The 23,855-nt window shown below is 42.1% G+C and overlaps 2 non-coding genes across 2 annotated transcripts; both read right to left on the bottom strand.

Annotated features, from left to right (window-relative positions):
- Positions 1-420: 420 nt before the first annotated feature.
- On the bottom strand, positions 421-493 carry trnav-cac (transfer RNA valine (anticodon CAC)). Its single transcript has one exon. It is a non-coding gene; the product is annotated as a tRNA-Val (tRNA).
- A 7,420-nt stretch (positions 494-7,913) lies between these two features.
- trnah-gug (transfer RNA histidin (anticodon GUG)) lies at positions 7,914-7,985 on the bottom strand. Its single transcript has one exon. It is a non-coding gene; the product is annotated as a tRNA-His (tRNA).
- Between the last annotated feature and the right edge of the window lie 15,870 nt (positions 7,986-23,855).

The following is a 23,855-nucleotide window of genomic DNA, read 5'->3' as shown; positions in this document are numbered from 1 at the left end:
ACAGAGAGTTTCCAAATGAGGCCTTGCAGAGACGACTTTGGTTTACATTTGACAGACAGACTAGTTCAGGAATCAGTGGTGCGCTGATCAGTAGCACCAGCGCATCAGCTTCTTCCCTGTCTTTGAACCGGTCCGCCTGCGCAAGGAATGCAAATGCGGGACAGTTTTTCGTGGAAGGGATCAGAACGCGGTAACTACACTCTCAAACAGAATGACTTATGATCAGAACCAGGTTTTACAATGGTTCTGATCAGAACAAGCCTTTACAATGCTTTGCTCACTAATTAAATGGAAGTGCATCACATTTCACAAAGAGAGCAGATTTGTTGGAGCATTTTCGAAGGCAGATTTGCAGATGGGAGAGCAAGCAAGAAAGCTCCGTTCTTGTCCGTGTAAAAGGCTGCAATTGAAGAACAAAGCAGTTTCTGCCCAGTTTCGAACTGGGGACCTTTCGCGTGTGAGGCGATCGTGATGACCACTACACTACAGAAACGAGCTTCAGCCGCGCGCGTTGCGGCTCTGTGGCATCCAGCACTGAAAGTTGAAGCCATTCTATGTTTCACCTTACTTTTTCCAATAGCTCGTTGTTATCCAGGGAAATTGACATCTTGAAAAAGTCAAAAAATATAGACTGAAATTAGTGACAAAATATAGACAAGGATGTCGTCAATGTTTGGACTGGAGTGTGAAGTGGAATAAGCTGGGACAACTTTCCCGGCAGCATAACGGCTGCGACATGGTTTTATGGAAGGGTTGTAAACTGAGTATTTACGTGTTTTACACAAGCTAGGATGAGTTGGAAACTCGAGAGCATAGGTTTAAGGTGAGTGGTCTGAAATTGACAAAGGACCCCGACGCACATTTTCCACTCACAAGGTTGTGGGTGTATGGAATGAGCTACCAGAGGGAGTGGAGGAGGCTATTGCACTCAGAAAATTGCAATGGTAATCGGATGAGTTTCTGGATAGGATGGGTTTAGAGGGATTGAGGAGAAATGCTGTGGAACGGGACGTGTTTAATTTTGGTGATGTGGTGAGCATGGATGAGATACACCGAAGTCTCTGTTTCCACGCGGTGTACCCCAATAACCTTGCGTTGCTTACACCGGTTTTAAAGGATTACTTTTCAGCGGAGCTTGCCGTCGCAGTCTGTAGCACAATCATTTAATCTGTTCGACTGCTCACGGGAAAGGTAGTATTGTGAAACACTGCAGAAACGAACGACTTCCTTACTTTTGCTCCGACTGACCATGCTTCGTGAAACTTTCCCAGATCCTCAGTTGAGGATTTTTGCTGCTGCAAGTTACCTCAGAACCCCTGTTAACTCGTAATGTATTGACCGAATCGCAAACAGAAAGCATTTAACATGGAACACAAACAAAACTGGCATACCTAATGCATGTTCAGACACAGCGAAGCATGAATGCTAAATGTGAGACAGTCCGAGGGCATGAGGCATAAAGTAATCTCACAACTAACAACAGGGCAATTCCAAACTACTCTTTCAAACATACTGCAGCCTTAGTGCACCACCACTTCCCAGACAATGCTGAAAAGAGAGAAAGAAAGAATATAATAAGTATGGGCCATAAAAAAGTGAATTTCACCAATCACAGTCTCGATTAGATTACCTTTCCCTTCCGGTGTCTCCAGGACGGAAAGGCAGGAAATGGGAGAAATTCAATAACATATGCATTGGAAAGATTTTCCCATTCGCCAGAAAGCCAAATAACGATGAATCGACTCACCGCCGGACTTTGTTTCACAACAGCGATGAAATAACAGTCTCCATTCGGTTCCAGTAAAACCTCAACTTGCCTTGAACATAAACCAATCGCTGAGCTGCTTGCGATTTTCTGCAGGGGAGGCGAATAACATCATGGCAGCTGAGAGACCTGGCAATACTCGGCACCTTTCCACAGTTAATTCTCTGAGAACATCAATGCAGCGGGGATCGAAGCACAATCGAGCAGGTCAGCTGAAATGGCAGTGGTGGGATTCGAACACACGCCCCTTTCAGGGCTGCAACCTGGTTCTAGCGACTTAGACCGCTCGGCCACACTACCAGATAGCCTGAGCGTCCATTTTCTTGCATTTCGAATGCATACCAAACGCCTTCTTCACTATCGTATCTACCGGCGAATCCACTTTCAAGGAGCTATGAACCTGCACTCCAAAGTCTCTTTGTTATGCAACACTCCCTAGGACCTTACCATTAAGTGTATAAGTCCTGCTAAGATTTGCCTTCCCAAAATGCAGCACCTCACATTTATCTGAATGAAACTCCATCTGCCACTTCTCAGCCCATTGGCCCATCTGGCCCAGATCCTATTGTAATCTGAGGTAACCCTCTTCACTGTCCACGACACCTCCAATTTTGGTTTCATCTGAAAACTTTCTATCTGTACCTCTGATGCTCGCATAAAAATCATTTATGTAAATGACAAAACATAGAGGATCCAGCACCCATGCTTGTGGCACTCCACTGGTCACAGGCCTCCAGTCTGAAAAACAACCCTCCACCACCACCCTCTGTCTTCAACCTTTGAGGCAGTTCTGTATCCAAGTGGCTAGTTCTCTCTGTATTCTGTGAGATCTAACCTTGCTAATCAGTCTCCATGCGGATTCTAGTCGAAAGCCTTACTGAAGTCCATATAGATCACATCTACTGCTCAGCCCTCATCAATATTCTTTGTTAATTAGTCAAAAAACTGAATCAAGTTTGTGAAACATGATTTCCCACGCACAAAGCTATGTTGACTATCCCAAATCAGTCCTTACCTTTCCAAATACATGTATATCCTGTCCCTCAGGATTCCCTCCAACAACTTGCCCACCATCGAGGTTAGGCTAATAGCCAGTCTCAATCCCTTTTTCCTAAATACTAGCTCCGTGGACGATTACTCAGGGGAACTGGGTTACAGTAAAACCATTGAGTGCCAATGGGATACGATTAGGTTCTCATTTGTCAGAGTTATCATTACTCTATTTCATCCTTGTGTGGACAAATCTGATTCCAATCGCTGTCTGATTTCAATTTCCAACTCCCTCTGTGCTTGAAATTTCAACCGTTGCCTTACATAACTGTCTCCACCTGCCTTAATAATATATAAGGCCGCTGCAGGGGACAGCAGAGATTTACGAGGATGTTGTCAACACCGGAGAAAATGGAGCTCAGTGGAATTTTTTTTTAGGCTGGGATTATTCTCCTTGAAGCAAAGGAGGCGGAGGGGAGCTCTATAAACACATAATTACGTTTATAAACATTCAATATTCGTGGGACCTTGACAGGGTAGATATGGGCAGGTGGTTTACCCTCAAGTATGAAGCGCACCAGAGGACATGAATTCAGAATTAGTTATTGCCTATTTAGTTCAGAAATGAGGATTAATTTCTTTGCTCAGGGGCCAGTGAATCGGTGGAACTCCTAACCAAAACTGTTGTTGAGGCTGAGTTTTCTGTATTTCCAAACTGTACCAGACTGATATTTAACCAGAAAGACGATGAAGCTCTGTCGAGGTAAGGCAGGAGAATGGAGTTGAGGATTATCAGATCAGCCATGAATTCATTGAATGGTGGAGCAGACTCGATGGGCTCAATGGCCGACTTGCAATTCTACATCATTTTGTCTAACACATTATTTAGTGATAAGTTTAGAATTCTGTGGTGATGGGATGTAGTGATAGAAAAGTTTTCTCAAACTGATCAGACAGATCAGCAACGAGGCTCATAAGCTGATGAACAAGAAATGTGCTGTCGCCTGGAAACAACAAATGGCATTGTGCACACCACAGATGGGTATGTGCAGAAGGTGTGATTGCTGATAAAATTGGGGGAATCTAATGTTGTTGGCAAGATGGTGATCATGCTGGATGATGGATCGCGGTATGAATCACACAGCAATAGTTTGTGAAAGAATGTAAAATTTGTTTCATTAAAGAAGTTTTCTGCAGTTCCAATTCCACTTGACTGTTTAAAATACTGATCAGACCTTTATGTGGAATGTTACATCAAAATATTCATTCACAACACCACTGGATAAACTATTGATCTAATCTCTCCTTATTTGTTTCATTTGATGTAAATTCAGAGAAAGTCAAGATGGAATGAAAGGATGAACGGAATGTTGCACTCAATTTTATTATCCCAATTTAACTTACAACAGAAATAAATTGCTTTATTTCGACTTTGATGTGGTATAGATTTATCACAAATCTCCGGTGCAATGAAGGGCAAGAGCAAATTTCTCCATCCAATGTCTACTAAAGATGCAAGGCACGGAGGGAAACCACAGCTGCGTTTGATAGAAGTAACAGCCAGAGTAGGATTCAAATCCATACATGCATAAAAAAATGCAACCATCGCTTTAACCTTTGGGCCACTTTAGCCCGTGGCAAAGGGCGAATCCACATCATTATGTTTCTGCTTTCAGCGGGACAATAGTACCAGCAAAATCCAATGAATTTACATCGTCCTTGGAAGGAATACCTGTCCTTGATTCATTCCGATTCGGAATTGTCTCAGAATGAACCAGCGAACAAGAAATTCCCGTCACATTCACACGCACATTTAGTTTTGACTCATAATTTCTTCACATAGTTTCTCTCTCACGTGAAGAAGTATATATGGAGAGAGGAGTGAAGGTGATGTATTAGCTCGATAGTCTTTCTCATATGACTGAACCCGGACTGGGTAAAATTCCCAGAAAAGCAGTTTTGTTCATTTCATTTTATTAATTTTGCTGCAACCTCACTCTGTTCATTGCAATGATCGGAAGTGAATTGGATTTCTATCATTGGAACGTTTAATGTTGCATTCAATTTTGCTCCGAAAATATTTCAGTTTAAATGAAATACTGATGAGAAAAACAGAAGGTTGAACTACAAAAAAAGATATCAGTTTTGATGCTTAATTACTTTGGCAGATTTCAGTGGGTATCAAATGAACCCAACATCACGGCGAATATCCTCCATTTAAGGCATATGATTAAAGCAGGAAATCGATAATCAAGAGACGAGTCACTTCCTGTTCATTATTGAAGATCTTCCCTTGACAATATACCAAATCGGCTCTGTTGCATTTATAATACTTCATGGGGAATATTAATTTAAATCTTTCAAAACTCTTAATTTTTTTGCTGAATCTTTTTTAGCTGCATACGTTTCCGATTTTTCTTTACATCTAAAGTTATCCAAAGTAGACTTTGTTTCCTCGCACCTTCCATCCTCCACACCCCTCTTTTACACTTTTACCTGGCCACAGGCTGTCTCTCTCTCCTGGTGAAACTCACTGCTTGTGTGTCTCGAAATATGCCTTTCCAAATATTTTGGAAACGGATTCTCAGAGTGACAGAAATTCTATTCCCATCATTTCTTTGTCCTACATCGATATTCTTGAAAGAGTGACGTTCAGATATTTACCGAATTGAAATAGAGAATTTACCACCTATTTCCTCTCTCCAAACCTCACATACTCTGGAAAACTTACATTCGGTTTTATTTTGTTCAGTTTCAAATTTTCAAACACACAAATAAATAAAATTCTATCCCCACTAAACGCTGTCAGCATAATATCTAATGTCTTTGTACCCCAGTAAGCGCTGGCATTGTCCTCTCTCTGATAGAATCACGGATTCCCTACAATGAAGAAAGTACAATTCAGCCAATCGAGTCTGTAAGGACACTCTGAAGAAAATCTCAACCAGACCTAGCTCCAGTCTCTATCCCCGCATACCTCTGGCTTGTTATTTCAAATAAACCTACTGAAATAAAAACCTGGCATCGTGTGACTTTATCACTGCGTTCCCTATGACTAATTCACTTAACTTATTGAATTCACTCCCTGGACACATCAGCGCAATTTAACATGGCCAATCCACCTAACCTACAGACTTAACAGCAGAGTGAAATACTGAGCAAAGGTACCATCACATTGAACACTATCTGTATCATGTTTAATGGCTTTACACACTGGTAACTCAGCCTAGTGAAAGCAAGCTGCGCCCATCGACCCGAATTCAATGCATCCAAACGCGGTTCTACGCTGTACAACCTCATTAGTGCTGCTGGAAATGATTCTGCACTCAGATCTGAATGGGTTTACTCTGTTTTCTTCCTCAGATTCCTGCTTTAAATAAACATATCAGTCAGGAACAACTCTATATAATGGTTTTCATTGCAGCACAAACACAATGTGCAGTTTGCAGAAGTTACGTGTTAGCACTTTCACTGACACACTCTCTCCCCAGGAGCTGCAGTCCTTCCCCAGCTGATTCTGACAGCACTGTCCTTCCTGTGACACGTCCCACCGAGAATGGAAGGCCAGGCATTAATAACCTTCACTGGATAACAGAGTGACAGATTTAAAACATTTTCGATGCCCCCAGCGGAGAATTGAGTCATGAGACAGGAGGGGACACTAACCACGATACTGTGGAGGACAACAACATCGAAGGAAGCCCTTCAGCCTGTTGTGCCCGCACTTGTCCAACACAACTGCTCAACGACCTCAATCAAGTTTTCCATCGTTTCGCCCATAGACTTACATTCCTTGTCATCACAAATTCACATCTGAATTTTTTTCAGGTTAAAAATGTTTCCGCCTCTCTGACCCTTTCCGCACATATAATCAAACCTTTCTGCCTTTTCCCGAAATCTCTTGGCCCCAGTGTTCGATCCCTCCATCAATAACAAACGCTTCTTTCAGTCTATCCTATCCATATCCGTCATTATTTTGTACATCTCAGTTATGTCTTCTCCAATCTCCTCTGCTCGGTGACAAACAACCCCAGTCTGTTCAATCTCTCCTCATAAGTGAAACTCTTCTGCCCAGACAACATCCCATTGAATCTTTCCTGCAACGTTCGCAGTGACATCACATCATTGCTATACTGTGAGTTGCAGAACTGCACACAGGAATCTAGCGAGAGCTAAATTAACTTTTTTCCTATTCTGTTACAGAATGAGGGCGTGACTGTCTCGGGAGTATTGATTGCGGTCCCTAATTGCACAGCGGGTAGTCGAGACTCAACGGTATAGCAGTGAGTCTGGAGTCACATCGAGGCCTGACCAGGTAAGAATAGCAGGTTCCTTCCTCAAAGGACGTCAGTGAACACGATGGTTTTGTTTTTTTCAACAATTGGCCATGTATTTATAGGTGTTATTAGATTCGTAATTCCAGATATGTATTGTATCCCAATTCTAACACCTGGCATGGTTGGAGTCAAACCCGGGTCTCTGGTCCATTTGCTCTGTATCTGAGTTAACAGTTCCGTGGTAACAGTGCTCGGCCATTGCGGAAAACCCGTGAAAGTAATCTGTCTGAAAGAAGTCGCTTTTCCTCGATATTGTCCTGTGTCATTTTCCTGAGCTTGACCGCCCATAATCGCAAGTCCATACCAGTAAAAGCTGCTACCTGAGGATTGGCCTCACAACAGCCGTAACCAAATGGATCAGCTGATCTGCAGCTCCCGATGGTGGGGTTGGGGCATGTTCACCCAGCAACGGTGACCGCAGCAGCACAGACTGAACACTATCAATGTGAGAGTCTGTGTTCGATTCTGCAATGCCTTAATGATATAGGAAATGACTCCGAAACCACATGATGAAAGAGCAGTGCTCCGAAAACTAGTGCTCAGTTAAACCTGTTAGACTCCAACCTGGCGTTGTATGGTTTTTAACTTTTTACACCATAGTGCAACACTGGCATCTCTAAATTAATGTAATGGGGCTGTGGGATGAAAAGTTCAGTTATTGATGGTAGGAAGGAGTGAAATCTCTGAGAACGGGTGGATTTGAATTCTGACATGTGAAATACAGAGATGTAAGCGAGCAGAATTTGAAGGGAAAAAATTACCTTACCCAAACAACTGATTCCTTGGTGTTTCCCAAGAGCTGCAGCAGATAGAGGAATTACTGCCATGACTCGGATTCGAACCGAGGTTGCTGCGGCCACAACGCAAAGTACTAACCACTATACGATCACGGCATCCCATAGATGAGAGCGCTGATAGCATGCAATAAATACAGTCTCATAGGACATATTAGGCAGCGCAAATAATGCACAATATTAGTGCTAAGCGAACAGTGGCAGATATGTGGGAACTCAGAATGGGCTGACCGTTTAATATCGGTTCCCCCAGAGGCTGTGGTGATTCCATCATTAATATGCTGAAGGCTGAGATAAGTAGATTTCTCCAAAACATCAAAAACTCCGGGGACAGTACAGGTGTTGTTGAAATGTATGCTTCAATCGTAATGCAGTTTAACATTGGCTACTTCACCAGTTTCCCCACACAAGGCAGTAACCACTGCTGCCACATAGTCCCAATTCCCAGCCACAGATTCAGAGGAACTGAGTAGCGCAGTCGCGAAGATGTACAAAAAAGCTTTATCAGCCAGTGGGTGGTTGGAATTTGGAATATACTATCTGCATTGTTCAGAGCGACAGAAACCCTTACAACCTGAATAAATATTCAGATGTGAGCTTGTGATGCCAAGACATATAAGGCTGTGGAGTAAGAATTGTGAAATGTGATTCAGTTCATTAGGCAGTTGTATTTGAGAAGTGTGGCCACATTTGGTTGAAGGGCCTCCTTTGACACTCTTGTTCTCGGTAGTATAGTAGTTAGTATCCCCGCCTGTCACAGGGCTCAATTCTCCACTGGGGACAGTGTAAATATTTTAAAACTGTCGCTCCATTCCCAAGTGCGGGTATTGATACCTGTCCTTCTATTCTAGATGGGGCATGTCACAGGAAGGACAGTGCTGCCTGAATAAAGGTGGGGAAGGACTGCAGCTCTCAGGAAGGCTGTGTGTCAGTGAACGGCCAAACACGTGCCTTCTGCAAACTTCACCTTGTGACTGTGTTGGAATGAAAAGTATTTGACAGACTTCTTCCGGATTCAAGTGTTTACTAGAAGCAGGAAGCTGAGGAAGAAACAACGTAAACACATTCAAATATGAGTGCAGAAGCATTTCCCGCAGCACGAAAGAAATTGTAAAGGACAGAGTACCGTTTCGATACATTGAATTTGGGTTCATTTATTCTGATGAGGCTGTTACCAGGGTATAAAACCATTACAAAATGATACAGCATTTAATCAGTATGATGGAACATTGTCTCAGTAATTCGCACTGGTGTTCAGAGGGAGGGTTGGGTTGATTGGCAAGTTGCCCTCTCCTGTCCAGGGAGTGAATTAAGTAAGTTAAGTGAATTAGCCATGGGAAATGTGGGGATAAGGTCAGAAATCACAGGACGTCAGATTATACTCCAACAGGTTTATTTGAAATCATAAGGGGGGAGGGATTCCCCTTTTCAGGTGAAATATATGGAAATGGGGAGGGGAGGTGGGTCAGGTGAGATGCTCTTCAGAGAGTCGATACCGGCCCGATTAACTGAAATGCTCTTTACGCACTGTAGGGTTCTGTGATTCCATGAATTGATAATGACGGGGTTTACTGGGGTGTAAAGCCATTAGAGAAGATGCTGATGGGGGTGTACTGAAGATGAGATTTTATTCACTGGTCTTCTTGGAAAACTGAGAACAGTTATCCTTTAATCAAGGAAGACTTAATGTTTTTTTTGTAGGTTATGAAATGTTTGGTCAGAGTAAATAGGTGGAAAATTCCATCTTTCAAGTAAGTAAACATCTAGATATCAGGTGTTCAATGCCTTTAATCAAACCTTTGAAGGAGAAAGAAATGATGAGAGCAGACTCGCTGTCACTCCGAGAATCTGGTTTTCAAAATATTTTGAAAGGCACATTTGTTGATATGCAAGGAATAAATTTCACAAGGAGAGACACAGCGTGTGGGTAGGTAAAGGTGTAGGGATGGGGTGTAGTCGGTCGGAAGTTGCAGGGAAACAATGTCTAAATTAGTTGACTTTAAATGTAAATAAATTCTTTTAATGTGTGCAGCTGAATAAGATTCGGTTCCAAAAGTCTGCATTTTGAAAGATTTGGCTTAATATTCCACCTAAAGCATTGTAAATTGAACTGAGTGGATTTTTATTTATTGTGTAGGGAAGATATTACATAATGAATAGGAAGTGACCAGTTGCTTGGAGAACGACTTCCTGCTTTCATCACATGCGTTCACATACTACAGATCGGGAGCACAGGTTTATCCAGTTGGGTTGTTCATGAGTATTTTAACCTAACACTTCACGCAAAGATCTGATCAGTATTTCAAACAGTCAGTCGGCATTGGAGCCACAGAAAATTTCTCCAATGAAACAAACATTTCATTCTTTCAGAAATTTCTGCTGTCTGTGAATTATACAACGATCCAACATCCAGCGTGATCACTGACTTGCCAACTGTAAAAGATCTAGCAACTTCCTTCAGCAATCACAGCTTCTGTACACAGCCACCTGTGCTGTGCCCAGTGTCATTTGTTGCCCCCAGGTCACAGCACATTTCTTCTTCCTGAGTTTATGAGCCTTGTTCCTGCTCTGTCTGATCGGTTTAATGAACCTTTTCTGTCACTTCATCCCATCCCCTCACAATTCTCAACTTATGAATAAAATAAGGCGTTAGACGAAATGTTAAACCAAGTGGAAGTATGCTATTCAGCGCAAGGAGTCTGCAAACCATTCAACGAACTCATGGTTGATCTGATTTGGAAATGCTGGTGTTGGAGTCGAGTGTACAAAGTTAAAAATCTCACAACACCAGGTTATAGTCCAACAGGTTTAATTGGAAACACACTAGTTTTCGGAGCGACGCTCCTTCATCAGGTTGCTCATACGTAATAATCATTCAATCCAGTATTTGCTGTAAATGTGGAATTTCCTCTTATTTTACCCAAAGAAACATAGTTGAATGCAAACATTTATTGTACTTCTAATCACAATAAGATTTAAGTATTTTTCATGGAACAAAATCATGTAAAATTCACGCGTTTTGATAAGTCAAATGAAAAAGAGTTAACATGTCTGTATTGTTTCATTAAACAATGCATTTTGAATTTTTCGAAGTTGAGCATTTTTGCAAAGAAGGGATGTTGTCTTCAGCTGAATAATCACATTGAATGAATAATTCACAGAATCTGCTGTTTATTCGCTTCGAGTTCCCAAGTAACCAAATGAACTAATTTTACTGGTTCTAAATTCCTGGAAAGTATTTGATAATGTTTGAGTCTTAAAGATGAAAAAAAACAATGTGATTGTACTGATTTCTTTTGATAGAAAGAACTTAATTCAAACATTTCAGGCACATAAATCCTATTCTGCAGTGTTACAAAGATGAAAAGCAAGGTAATTTCTTCATCAGTGAAATAAACAAATGTCAATTCCCGTTATTCATTAGTTAGCTCATTCCAAATTTGTAATTAAACAATGTAATTGACCTGAATATTGTTGTGTCCTTTGATCATATTAATTTTCTAATTATTGTTATTTCGTGATTTATTAGAGCTTTTTATTTTTTGTTTTGCACGTCTCTTACATATTTCACTTCTTGCAAGGGGGCTGGGCATTAGAACAGAGGATCCGTGGTTAGCACTTGTGTCTTACAGTGTTATGCAAATGTGTTTGATTCCATTCTCGGCCACATGTTTGTGTGGAGTTTGCATGTTCTGGTTTTCTCCCACAATTCAAAGATGTGCAGATTAGGTAAATTGGCCATGCTAAGCTGCACAATCTGTTCAGGGATGTGTAGGTTGGGTGCATTAGTCAGGGGTAAATGTCCAGTAATCTGAGAGCAGAATGGTGCTGAGTGGAGTATTCTTTGGAACGTCAGTGTAGACTTGTTGGGCCAAATGGCCTGTTTCCACACAGTAGGAAATCCGTATAAATAGAATTGTGTTTCGCTAAACAAAACTGACATTTTAAAAAAATGTTGCCTTTAAAACTTATCTTTAACCGTCAATTGTCAATCTTGTAAAATATCTCAATGTTACTGAAATCAATGTTCAAACAGAACACTGCACATGAAGCCACACAAAGATGTTCATGACCATCTAATTGCTGTTCAGTGGAATAATCACAATAAATATCTTTTTGTTTCTGAGATTAATCACCACTATCACCGAAAGGATCTGGTTATCATTCCCTCCAATAAATGCAATCGTTGTCCTCTGGTATTTCAGTTCAGTCGTTATACACCACACTGGTTGTTCAAAGCATGGTTATTCTTTATTATGAATGGCCAAGGGTTCCAACGGCAAGAGTGTTGTTCGATCTGATTTGTTGCATGTTCTCAAACAGGTTTTCTCTATAAATATTGCAAAAAATGTGTTAACTTGGTCTTGTTCAAGTGCTGATGCTAACCTTTTCAGTTCATGTTCATTAAACATATTTGGAGAAAGTGAGGAAAGCTGAAGCTGAAGATCAGAGCCAAGAGTGTGGCATTGGACAAGGGCAGGCACGTCCAAAGAGCAGAAGGATCGACACTTTGGGCTTTAGGCCATAATCAGAAAATATTCCTGATGAAGGGCTTATGCCCAAAACGTTGATTCTGCTTCTCCTCGAATGCTGCCTGACCTGCTGCACTTTTCTGGCACTACGCTCTTGACATTAGAAAAATTTGACTGAATATTCAGAGATTATACTAAAAGTTGCCTCTGTCAATTTAATTTACTTTGCTTTCTATTCACTAAAGTTTTCATGTTAATTCTTTGTCCTTTTCTTCTTAAATCTGATACAAATCTCAAGATACAGAACACATCAAAATTCACATGAACTTTAAATCTGCATTCTCGACAAGAAAACCAATGGAAGGCAATATAGAATTCTTGAACAGTTTACACATTCAAATGAAAAAGCAATTCCTTCCAAAAAAATGTTTGCCCGTCTGTATCTCTCTTTCAATTCAATAGTCCTGCAAATAGTTTATAATTGTTAATTGATCTCTCTGAATGAGTACCTAATCAATGTCAATGTAACCAGCTGAAACATTAACAACAGATTGATAACTGGGTGTTACAGATTTTATTTGAAGTCAACAAATGTTTGGAATTTACTCGAATTCCACCAGGAAACGTTCTTGAATCATAATACAAGAAATGAGATATGTGAGAGACGTGCAAACCTTATTTTTAAATGAACAAACCCCAATATTTTCAAAACATTTCAATCTATCGGTCAAAATGAACAGGTGAATGGAAAAATAAAAACAAGTTTCTGACAATTCATAAACCGAACAAATACAAGTTCACTTTGATAAAAGGACAGAGCAATATTTAGATGAATCACAACGTTTAGTTACAAAGTAGGTAACCAGCTGACTGACATGTAATTGGTGGTAGCATTTGTTAGTTTACTGAAGAAGATATCAACTTTATTTCAAACTTATAGCTAAAGAGAATAATGTTTAATGTGTCTCAATTGTTTGGACTTGCCTCTTTGTAACAAAAAAAGATCGATCACATTACTTAGACATCGTTATCTTTAATTCTGCAACATTTTCAAATATTCTCCAGGAATTTATAAGCAACATAATTAGATACAGGTATCCCCACTATCCGAAAGTAGAGCGTTATTATGAAACCTTACAGAAGCTGAAAAGGGGCAAATCGAAGAAGCATTAATTTAAATGGGAAACATCTCCCTTTTTTTTCGTAAAAGGTGAAAATCCTCTTCAGATTTCTTTCAGTTAGAGAAAACAGGGACAGATGTAAGTCTTTTGTAAAAGCAAAGTGACTAAAGTGAAGTTTCCAACAATATTTCTTGGTAACCTGACACAAGTAAGTATCAGATTTTGTGATTATTGATGTAATAGATAAAAGCAGATCTAATGTTGAATTGAAAAGCAGTTCAGTCTGTGCTTAGGTGCTCTCTAATCACCATTCAGAGCAGCTCTTGATATATTTCTGGTGAAGGTGTGATTTGAAACCTTCCCTCGAGTCCAGTAATATAGACACTGCCACAGCTCCACAAGCTCCTTTCATAATGTTCCCACCCAGGACGGGCAGGGTTGTAATATTATGTTTAATATGGTTACACAAATGAAAACTAATCAGCTGTTTATTGCAGTAATTCAAATGGGAATAAATTTGGTAGTTTCTGTGTGTAATGGACTGGAAATTCAACAATATTTTACAATAACAATACAATGGTGGTCTTAAATAAATAGCAATCTCATGACAATTCTTTGAAAGACAGATTGATAAAACTGCATGATCATTGTACTTTAATTTAAAAATGCAATTTCCCTTCCTTTCAAGAATGTACAACTTCCACAAATTCAAAATGAACAGTCATCGATAAAGAAAGGAACAAGCAGATGTTAATTCTATTTTCTGTACATAAACATGTGATGAATTTAAGTAAGTTATGTATATATGTAAAAAGAAAGCTCTTATTGTGCTTCGAAATGCAATAAATGTTAGCGTGAAATGAAATATAATCAAATCAATTCAACTGTGTTTTCTCAGTTAAAATACCGTTCAATATTCAAAGTAATCGAGTGATTGTACGCTGCAATATCTTTACATTAATTCAGTGCTTAGATATAATCCCACATTTATACCCCATATAGTGAAGCAAACTTGTGCCAGGAGTCAGAGGGGGTAGGGGAGGTTCTTAATTAGTACTTTGCTTCAGTATTCACGAGTGAGTGGGACCTTGTTCCTGTGAGGACAGTGTGAAACAGGCTGATATGGTCGAACAGGTCGATGCTAAGGCGGAGAATGTGCTGAGCATATTGAAAAATCACAGGGATAGATGTCCCCTGGGCCAGAAAGGATATAACTTAGGTTGTTATGGGAAGGGAGGCAAGTGATTACTGTGTTTTGGCAATGATCTTTGCATCCTCACTGTCCACTGGAGTCATACCAGATGATTGGAGAGTGTCAAACATTATTTCCTTATTCAAGAAAGGCAATTGAGATAATCCTGGGAATCATCGATGAGTCAGTCTTACATCAGTTGTGGACAAATTATTGGAGAGGATTCTGAGACACAGGATTTATGATTATTTGGAAAAGCATAGATTGATTAGTGATGGTCAGCATGGCTTTGTGAGCGGCAGGTTATGCCTCACAAAACTTATTGGATTATTTGAGGATGTGACAAACACATTGGTGAGGACAGAGTAGTGGATGTGGTGTATTTGGATTTTAGCAAGGTGTTTGATTAGGTTCCCCATAGTAGGCTCATTTAGAAAGTAATGAGGCATGGGATACAGGGAAACCTGCCTAGTTAAAAAATAAATTGGATGGCCCATAGAAGACAGGGTGAGATTACATGGATAGTTTTCAGCTTGGAGCACGGTGACCAGTAGTATTCTGAAGGGATTAGTTCTGGGACCTCTGCTTTTTGTGATTTTTATAAATGACTTGGATGAGGAAGTAGAAGGATGGGTTAGGAAGTTTGCCAATGACACGAGGGTTGGTGGAGTTGTCGATAGTGTGGAGGGCTTTTGTAGGTTGCTAGAGGACATTGGCAGAGCTGGGCTGAGAAGTGGCAGATGGAGTTCAACCTGGGAAAGTATGAAGTTATTCATTTTGGAATTTCAAATTTGAGTGCATATTTTTGGATAAAATGAAGGATTCATGACAATGTGGAGGAACAGAGGGATCGTGGGGTGCACGTCCATACATCCCTCATGGCTGACATCCAAGGTGATAGGTTTATTGAGACGGTATATGCTGTGTTGGCTTTCATTCGCAGGAAAATTGAGTTTAAGAGACACGAGGTTATGCTGCAGCTCTATGGATCCCTGGTGAGACTACACTTGGAATATTGTGTTCAGTTCTGATCACCTCATTATACATAGAATGAGGAAGCTTTAGAAAAGGTGCAGATGAGATTTACCAAGATGCTGCCTGAACTAGAAGGCACGTCTTATGAAAAAAAGGTTGAGGGAGCTGGGGCTTCGGTCATTGCAGTGAAAGAGGGTGAGAGTTTGCTTGATAGATTTTTATAAGATGATGAGAGGCATAGATAGAATGGATAATGAAAGAGTTTTCCCCACAAAGTGGCATAATTTTAAGGTGAATAGGGGAAGTTGTGGGGAGATGTCAGAGATAGTTTCTTTATAGATAGTGGTGGGTGTGTGGAATGCCCTGCCAGTGGTGGCAGTAGATTCAGATCCATCAGCGACTCTTGGATAGGCACATGGATGATGGTAAATGAAGGGCATGTTGGTTTGTTTGATCTTAGAGTAGGATAAAAGGTCGGAACAACATCGTGGCCAAAGGGCCTGTACTGTGCTGTACTGTTCTATGTTCTATGGAATGAAATGAAAAATTATTATATATTAGCAACATATAGATTTTCAAACTTCTATTAGCATACTTACGAATAATGATAAATTTAATCTTGCTGCTTGACTGTGCTATCTGCAAGAATGAACAGGAATTGTTGCAGGGAAAAGTAATTAGGTTTTTCTCAATTTATAAGGCTGGGATTACACAGATCATTCAAATGAGCAAAAGTCACATTTTTAAGAGTGATGCTAGAGATAGTTTCTTTATAGATAGTGGTGGGTGCGTGGAATGCACTGCCAGTGGTGATAGTAGATTCAGATCCATCAGCGACTAGAGCGACTCTTGGATAGACGCATGGCTGATAGTAAATGAAAAGCGTGTTGGTTAGTTTGATCTTAGAGTAGGTTATTCAACTCAGATACATATGCTTCCTTTATGGTTCTGTGGGTGCTCACTCACTCCTTCCCTTCAGTTTTACATGAATTTCACACTGAATGTGAGGGTGGGAATGAATTTGCAAATATAAATACTCCAACCGAAACCCCTCACAGGTCAGGAACTGTTTTTGCTACTTTCATCACTCACAAGGAAGAGGAAAATAAAAGGTTCAGTCACCACTCTTACAGGAACATAACGGTTATAATCACCAGGAAAGGCTGAACAGCTCAAAACGCTTTTCTCAAGGAAAGAGGAGGCTCAGAGAAAACCTGGTACAAGTAGGAAGCTTTGTGTCTGTGTTTTCAGAGATTTGAGGTTGAAATCATTGGGTTGGAAGCATGTTGCATTGCCCCAGATCATCAAAGGTGCGATCTAAATGTGCATCTTTCTTACTACCTGTCTGAGTTAACAATCAGATGGACAGGTCAATGTCTGAGTGTCTCACCAAATCCCTGATTGAATCTGTCTCCCCACACAAACTCAGATGCCTCACCACTCACTAGGTCATGGAGAAACTCTGCTGTTACAATGAGAACTGTCTTTGCTATCACCTCTCCTCGTGCTTCCGCCTAATCCCCACTTCCCTTCATTAAATCCCAGCTGCCTCTAGTCCACCCACATGGACATGTTGAAGAGCATGGCAGGAGATTGGATTGAAACCGAGAGTTCAATTGACAGAATGAAAGAGGAAGAAGGAAATAAACGGTGAGTGTGGATCCCAGCGGATACAGACTCCAGGATTAATCCTTGTCGGCATTCCTGCAGTAATATGAGACAGCACTCCACTTTGAGAGTTAAACCCAGGAGGCAGGAGAGGGAGCCACTGAACATTAGCAGGTTTAGTTCAAACACACGAGGTTTGTTGAGTCAGTAACAGTGTGTTAGACATGGAGGTGAAGTGAGCAATGAGGGGAAATGTTACCACAAGCTGGCGATGGATAACTTTCATTGGAACAGGAGGAGGCCATTTAGCCCCTTGACTTTGCTCTGCCATTCATGATGATCACAGCTGATGTGTGACCTAACGTACAATTTTTGAAACCCTTTAATTTCATCAATAAACTCTTCTGCAACAGACAAGATCAGTATTGGAAAACTAAACATCTGCAAATGCTGGGAAATCAGAAATAAAAACAGAAATTGCTGGAAAAATTCAGTAGGACTAGCAGCATCTGTGGAGAGTGAACCTTTCAGGACCAGTGACCGGTCAGGTGACCAGCTGCAGCTGACCATTCTGCCGGATCTGGAACCCTCTCTGGAACAGGTTCTGGTGCGAAGGGAATGAGATTGTCAATAACAAATGAGAGAAACAGGAGGACGAGCTCAATCAGAATAAGGAATTCACTTACCCCTCCCAGTGGGACACTCACCGACACAGTCACACTGCGGTGAGGCCGCTCACCTGCCCCACGTATGGGAAGGGATTTACTCGATCTTACAATCTGCTGAGGTACCAGAGATGGAACACTGGATTTAGACCCTTCACCTGCTCAATGTGCGATAAAGGATTCATTCACATCTCTCACCAGCGGACACATCAGTGCATTCCCACTGGGGAGAGGCCATTCACCTGCTCAGTCTGTGGGAAAGCATTCACTCAGTCCTCTGACCTGCTGAAACACCAGCGAGCTCACTCTGGGGAACAGTCATTCACTTGTTCCCAGTGTGGGGGGAGTTTCACTCAAATGCAGCACCTTCGGAGTCCCCAGTCAGCTCACACAGGGGAGAGGCCATTCAGATACTCAGTGTGTGAGAATGGATTCAGTGATTCATCCTGTCCCCTGAGACCCCAGCGGGTTCACAATGGCTAGGAGCTGTTCACCCCTCTGTGTGACAAGGGATTTGCTGCGTCTTCAACACAATTGAGAGACCAGTGAGTGCTCACAGGAGAGTGGTCATCCACCTGCAGGACTCTGATTCTGATGTTACTGTCCATCAGAGTCAGGAGTGGACCTTGTACATGATGACACTTTTGGAGTATTGATGTTGTTGTTGTTAACCACATTAACTGGGCTGGAGTTGATTGAACTTACATTGCCACTTTCTAAACCTCAGGATGTCTCTCTGGGCAGGATGTCTCTACAAATATCAATGGGACAATGAGCAGGGATCATCTGTTTTGATTTAAATTGTGATTACAGCACGGCTGCTTCACAGCACTAGGTACTAGGTTGGAGTCCAGTCTTGGTCAATGTGGAGTTCCCCCATTCTCTCCATGATAGTGTGGGTCCCCCTCCAGGTGCTCTGGTTTCCTCCCACAGCCCAAAAATGTGCAGGTTACGTGGATCGGTCGTGCTACCTTGTCCACAATATCCAGGATTGTGCAGACTAGGTAGATCAGCCTTGGGAAATGCAGTATTTCAGGGATGGAGTGCAGTGGGTCGTATGTTCTTCGGGTAGTTGGTGGGGTTTTGACGGGCCAATGCTCTCCTTCCACACTGTCAGGATTCTATTATATGATTGAGGAAAAAGGCGACACAGCAGGGTGTCCTTGGAGGAGGAGTATGTGGTGTGTATCAATGCTCTTGATGCCTTTAGATAGAAGTGGGCACTGAAGGGGATATAGTGCTTTATCCCCACCGCTGCCCCCTCCCCACAACTCTACTTTGATTTAGTCCCTTCTCACTCGGTCACTTGTAAAGGTTTGCTTGGCCCGTAATGGGCTTTGTTTGGAAATATTCAATTGGTTACACAAATGGTTTACTGCTGGTGATTAGATGTCGAGATTAGAGTGGTGCTGGAAAAGCACAGCAGGTCAGGAGCCGGAAAAGCAACATTGTGGCAAAAGCCCTTTTCCAGCACCACTCTAATTCAGGCTCTGGTTTCCAGCATCTGCGGTCCTCACTTTTGCACTGTTGGTGATTATATGTTAACCAAAAGCAAAATGGCGTAATGATGATTTTGATGGTGGGAAGGTTGCTGTGATAATATTTCTGTGTCAGAGAAATGGGGAAAAAGAATGCATCACAGCTCACAGAACGAGATCTGAAAAACAGTTAAATCAAACCAAAGGTTAATACAGGGAGGGAATATTTCCATGGAGCTTGAGTAGCTGAAAAGTGAATAGACAAAATTTTGTTTTACAGAGGTTGAAAGTTTTAAATCTGTTATACTCAGACAGTTTAATTTATTTTCTTTAATTTTATTTGCTGTGCAAAAACTTTGACAACATTTTAAAAACAAAATTCTCAAACCTTGTGTTAAAGATAAATGTTAAATAAAATCCATCAAACCATCCCTCACTGAAAACTTATGTGGAAGTGCAATCTCCTGGATATTCCCTGCCTACTTCTTCCTACCCGGGCTCCATGGCTATGTACAAACCTGGGAGATAGCAGCAGGAGGAGACCATTCGGCCTTTCAATCCTGCCCCACCATTCAATGGGAAACAGCTGACCATCCAGCTCAGTCTCCTGTTCCTGCTGTGCTCCAATCCCCTGTCATGACTTTACCTCGAAGAACTATATCTAAGTCCTCCTTTGGTTTCACTGCCTTTTGTCCCAGTGATGTTGCTGTGTTACTGTGTGGGTGTAGGCGGGGTAATGTGATGGTGCTGCCTCCTGGAGGATACACTCAGCATCCCTCTTCATCCTGCAGTAACATCAACTGGGTTTCAGCAACTAGAGATAGAAACCATTTCCAGGATATGGGCATCACTGGCTCAGCCAGCATTTATTCCCCATCTTGTTACCCTTGAGAATATGGTAGTGAGCTGTTGTCTGGTACCATTCACAGACCGACAATGCTGGGAGGGAGAGTGTTGCTGGATTTTGGCCGAGTGATTCTCTATCTTTGGTTTTTCAAATGCTGGTTAACATAATCACAAATTGCACATGAGTTTGAGATTTCAGTCTGCAAATCTTCACCATCTAGCACCCTGTATAAAGGAATATGTACAGGTTAGAAATTCAGAGCAGACAATTCTAGTTTCTCTGTCTTATCTTTTCCCCTTTCTTTCTGCAAAGCTGTAACCCTCCAGCCCACTTACTCTCTCCCACCATTCTGACTCTGCTACCCACTAATGTACCCACCCCCATTCTCATGGAGTTGCTGATAAACAGATCCATGCCACCACTTCCTGTCCTGGTTAGACTCTGCACCCTTTCTGGGTTCATTTCCTTTCCCTTCAGTTACCGCAAGTCAATAATGTAACAGCAGAATGAAACAAAAGGAAACAGAAAGGGAGGTAGCAGATCCTGGACAGAAGAGGAACATTCAGTCTGGGAGAATGGGTCAGATCCTTCTTTGTTTCCCATTGGTCGATGCCCAGTGTTATGACGAGTTAGGGATGGCCTTTGGCCCCACATGGGTGTAGTGACACTTTGACCTCCCGCCCCCCAACCGATACGTTCCTCCTCCAGCCAATCACAGTGTGAAGTACTTTCCGCTAGTTACCCCAAAGCACATGCTCCAAAATCGGCCCACATTCTGTACATTTACAGTGCCAGGCTTCCCCACACACGTGTGGTCCCCGCCTCAGGGATTGTGGGAGTTGTAGTCCCATTGAAGCCACTGGAGCCGTGTCTCTGGAAAGTGAATGAAATATGTGGGGTGGAAGGTGTTGTGTATAGGATCCCCATTCAGACACACAGGACATATGGGCTGTCACTGGGTTTTACTGAGACACCTGCTTCCACAACCTGATTTCTGATGTAAAGAACACAGATTCAGCCAATTGCAGGGCGGGGAGGTTAATAAGGGGGAGCAGATTTTAAGCAGAGGTGGCTCAGTGGTTAGCACTGCTACCTCACAGCGTCAGGGACCCGGGTTTGATTCCAGCCTTAGGTGACTGTGTGGAGGTTACACATTCTCCCCATGTCTGCGTGGGTTTCCTCTGGGTGCTCCAGTTTCCTCCCACAGTCCAAATATGTGCAGGTTAGGTGAATTGGCCAAACTAAATTGCCCACAGTGCCCATGTATGTGCCGGTTAGGCCATTAACCATGGGAAATGCAGGGTCACAGGGAATGGGTGGGTCTGAATGGGATGCTCATCATAGGGCTGGTGTGGACTCGATGGATGAATACCCTGTTTCTGCACAATAGGGACTCTATTCTATTCTCATGAAGAAGAATGTACTTGTCTCAATGAGCTGTGAATCTGTGGAATTCCCTATTGAAAATGCGATGGATGCCAGGACAATGAGCACATTTAATGAAGAGATATTGATGTTGAATTTGTAATGAGTTGAAGGGTGAGAGAGAGCAGGTGGGAAAATCCAGCTGGGACCGAGGTGAGCTCAGTCATCATCGAAAGGCTACATTGCCTCTCCTGTGCCCAGTGCTCATCTTCTTACGGTAATAACTGGAAAGCTGAATCCAAAACTCACCCACTTCACCAAAAGAGATTTTCGGAAAATGCAGGATAATCAGGTGGATAAGTGTTCCAAACTTAGACAGTGAGGAAGCATGTAGGAGATAATGGTTTTGCAATTTTAACCTCAGGGGAGACATGATATATGATTTTAGACTGTGTAGTACATTCACACCGTCCAGAACGGTCTTGTGGGCGGCACGGTGGCACAGTGGCACAGTGGTTAGCACTGCTGCCTCACAGCGCCAGAGACCCGGGTTCAATTCCCGACTCAGGCGACTGACTGTGTGGAGTTTGCACGTTCTCCCCGTGTCTGCGTGGGTTTCCTCCGGGTGCTCCGGTTTCCTCCCACAGTCCAAAGATGTGCGGGTCAGGTGAATTGGCCATGCTAAATTGCCCGTAGTGTTAGGTAAGGGGTGAATGTGGGGGTATGGGTGGGTTGCGCTTCGGCGGGTCGGTGTGGACTTGTTGGGCCGAAGGGCCTGTTTCCACACTGTAAGTAATCTAATCTAATCATTTCAGAATACTCTGTTGTGAATATCTATCCTGTACTTTATTATAAAGTTAAGGTCACTGATAATGAAAACCAAAACACCCAGGAAACATCCCCTCACCTTGTAATCTGATAAAGGACTTGTGATAAGTAAGGATGAATTTAGAATACAGATGGAAAGCGGGAAGATTAAATCCAGTCTCAAGGTCCTGTGCTTAATCAAAGGAGACTACAATAGGATGAGACAGGAGTTGGCTAATGTAAACTGGAAGCAAAGAGTTTACGATGGGGTAGTTGACGGCCAGTGGAGAAATATCAAAGCAATTTTTCAAAGTGTTTAGCAAAAGTATATATCAGTGAAAAGGAAGGACTGTAGGAAAAGGAGTAATCTTCTATGAGTGGCTAAAGAAATAAGGGAGTCTATCAAATTGTAATAGAAGGCATACAAATTGGCAATGATCAGCGAGAAACTAGGAGATTAGAAAAACTTTAAAGATCAACAGAAAGCTAGATGGGATTGGGGATAAAAAGTGAAGAGTAGCTTACCCGAGGGCCAGAATAGCAGTTGATACTGCTAGAGGGGAAGATGTGGCCTCTGTAATTAGATTAGATTACTTACAGTGTGGAAACAGGCCCTTCGGCCCAACAAGTCCACACCGACCCACCAAAGCGTAACGCACCCAGAAACATTCTCCTGCATTTACCCCTTCACCTAAGGCACAGAGTCGCCAGAGGAGGAAATTGAACCCGGGACTCTGGCGCTCTAAAGCAGTAGTGCTAACCACTGTGCCACCGTGCCGCCCACGAATTATTGGAGTACTTAACTGAAGAATTCTGTCATCGTAGAGATAGACCTGATCAAGTTAAAAATTACTCCGTGCTCGGAAAGCTGGTGCTTCCAAAAAAAAACCTGTTGGACTATAATCTGGTGCTGTGAGATTTATAACTTTGTCTACCCCACTCCAACACCGTCTCCTCCACATCAGAACCCTGACAGACAATCCCACTGAAACTGAAGCGCCTGTCAGGTACTGAAGTGAGCCACGGGGGAGTGTGGGGGAGGGGGGAGGGGTGCGATGTTAAAACAATGTGCTGAAATGGACTAGACTTTATAAACTGCCGTTGCCATGGAGATAATCCTGATAAACAGCCTCCATTCAAAGCTACAAACTTTGCTAACATGGACTTGGCTGTGTCGCAGTAATTTTTCCAGACGCATTGACATTTGAAATATTGTCCACGGACAGAATACACACCTTTCCTTCCAGATGAAAAGACCAATGATATTCGGATCAGTAACCATCAGGTCTGAACATGAAGCTCAATTTGAATTTTTCATCCACAAATCCACCCTTTCAGTGCCCTACAACAGAGAAAACAACTCACCACTGTTAATACAGGACGGAACTTTATAAGATAATGATAGTATTAAATTGTAGTTTCCTTGTTCTCCCCCCAAA

The sequence above is a fragment of the Hemiscyllium ocellatum genome, unplaced genomic scaffold (genome assembly GCF_020745735.1).
Source record: "Hemiscyllium ocellatum isolate sHemOce1 unplaced genomic scaffold, sHemOce1.pat.X.cur. scaffold_103_pat_ctg1, whole genome shotgun sequence".
NCBI lineage: Eukaryota > Metazoa > Chordata > Chondrichthyes > Orectolobiformes > Hemiscylliidae > Hemiscyllium > Hemiscyllium ocellatum.
Note: the sequence above shows the minus strand (reverse complement) of the source record. Positions and strands in the feature narration are given on the sequence as shown.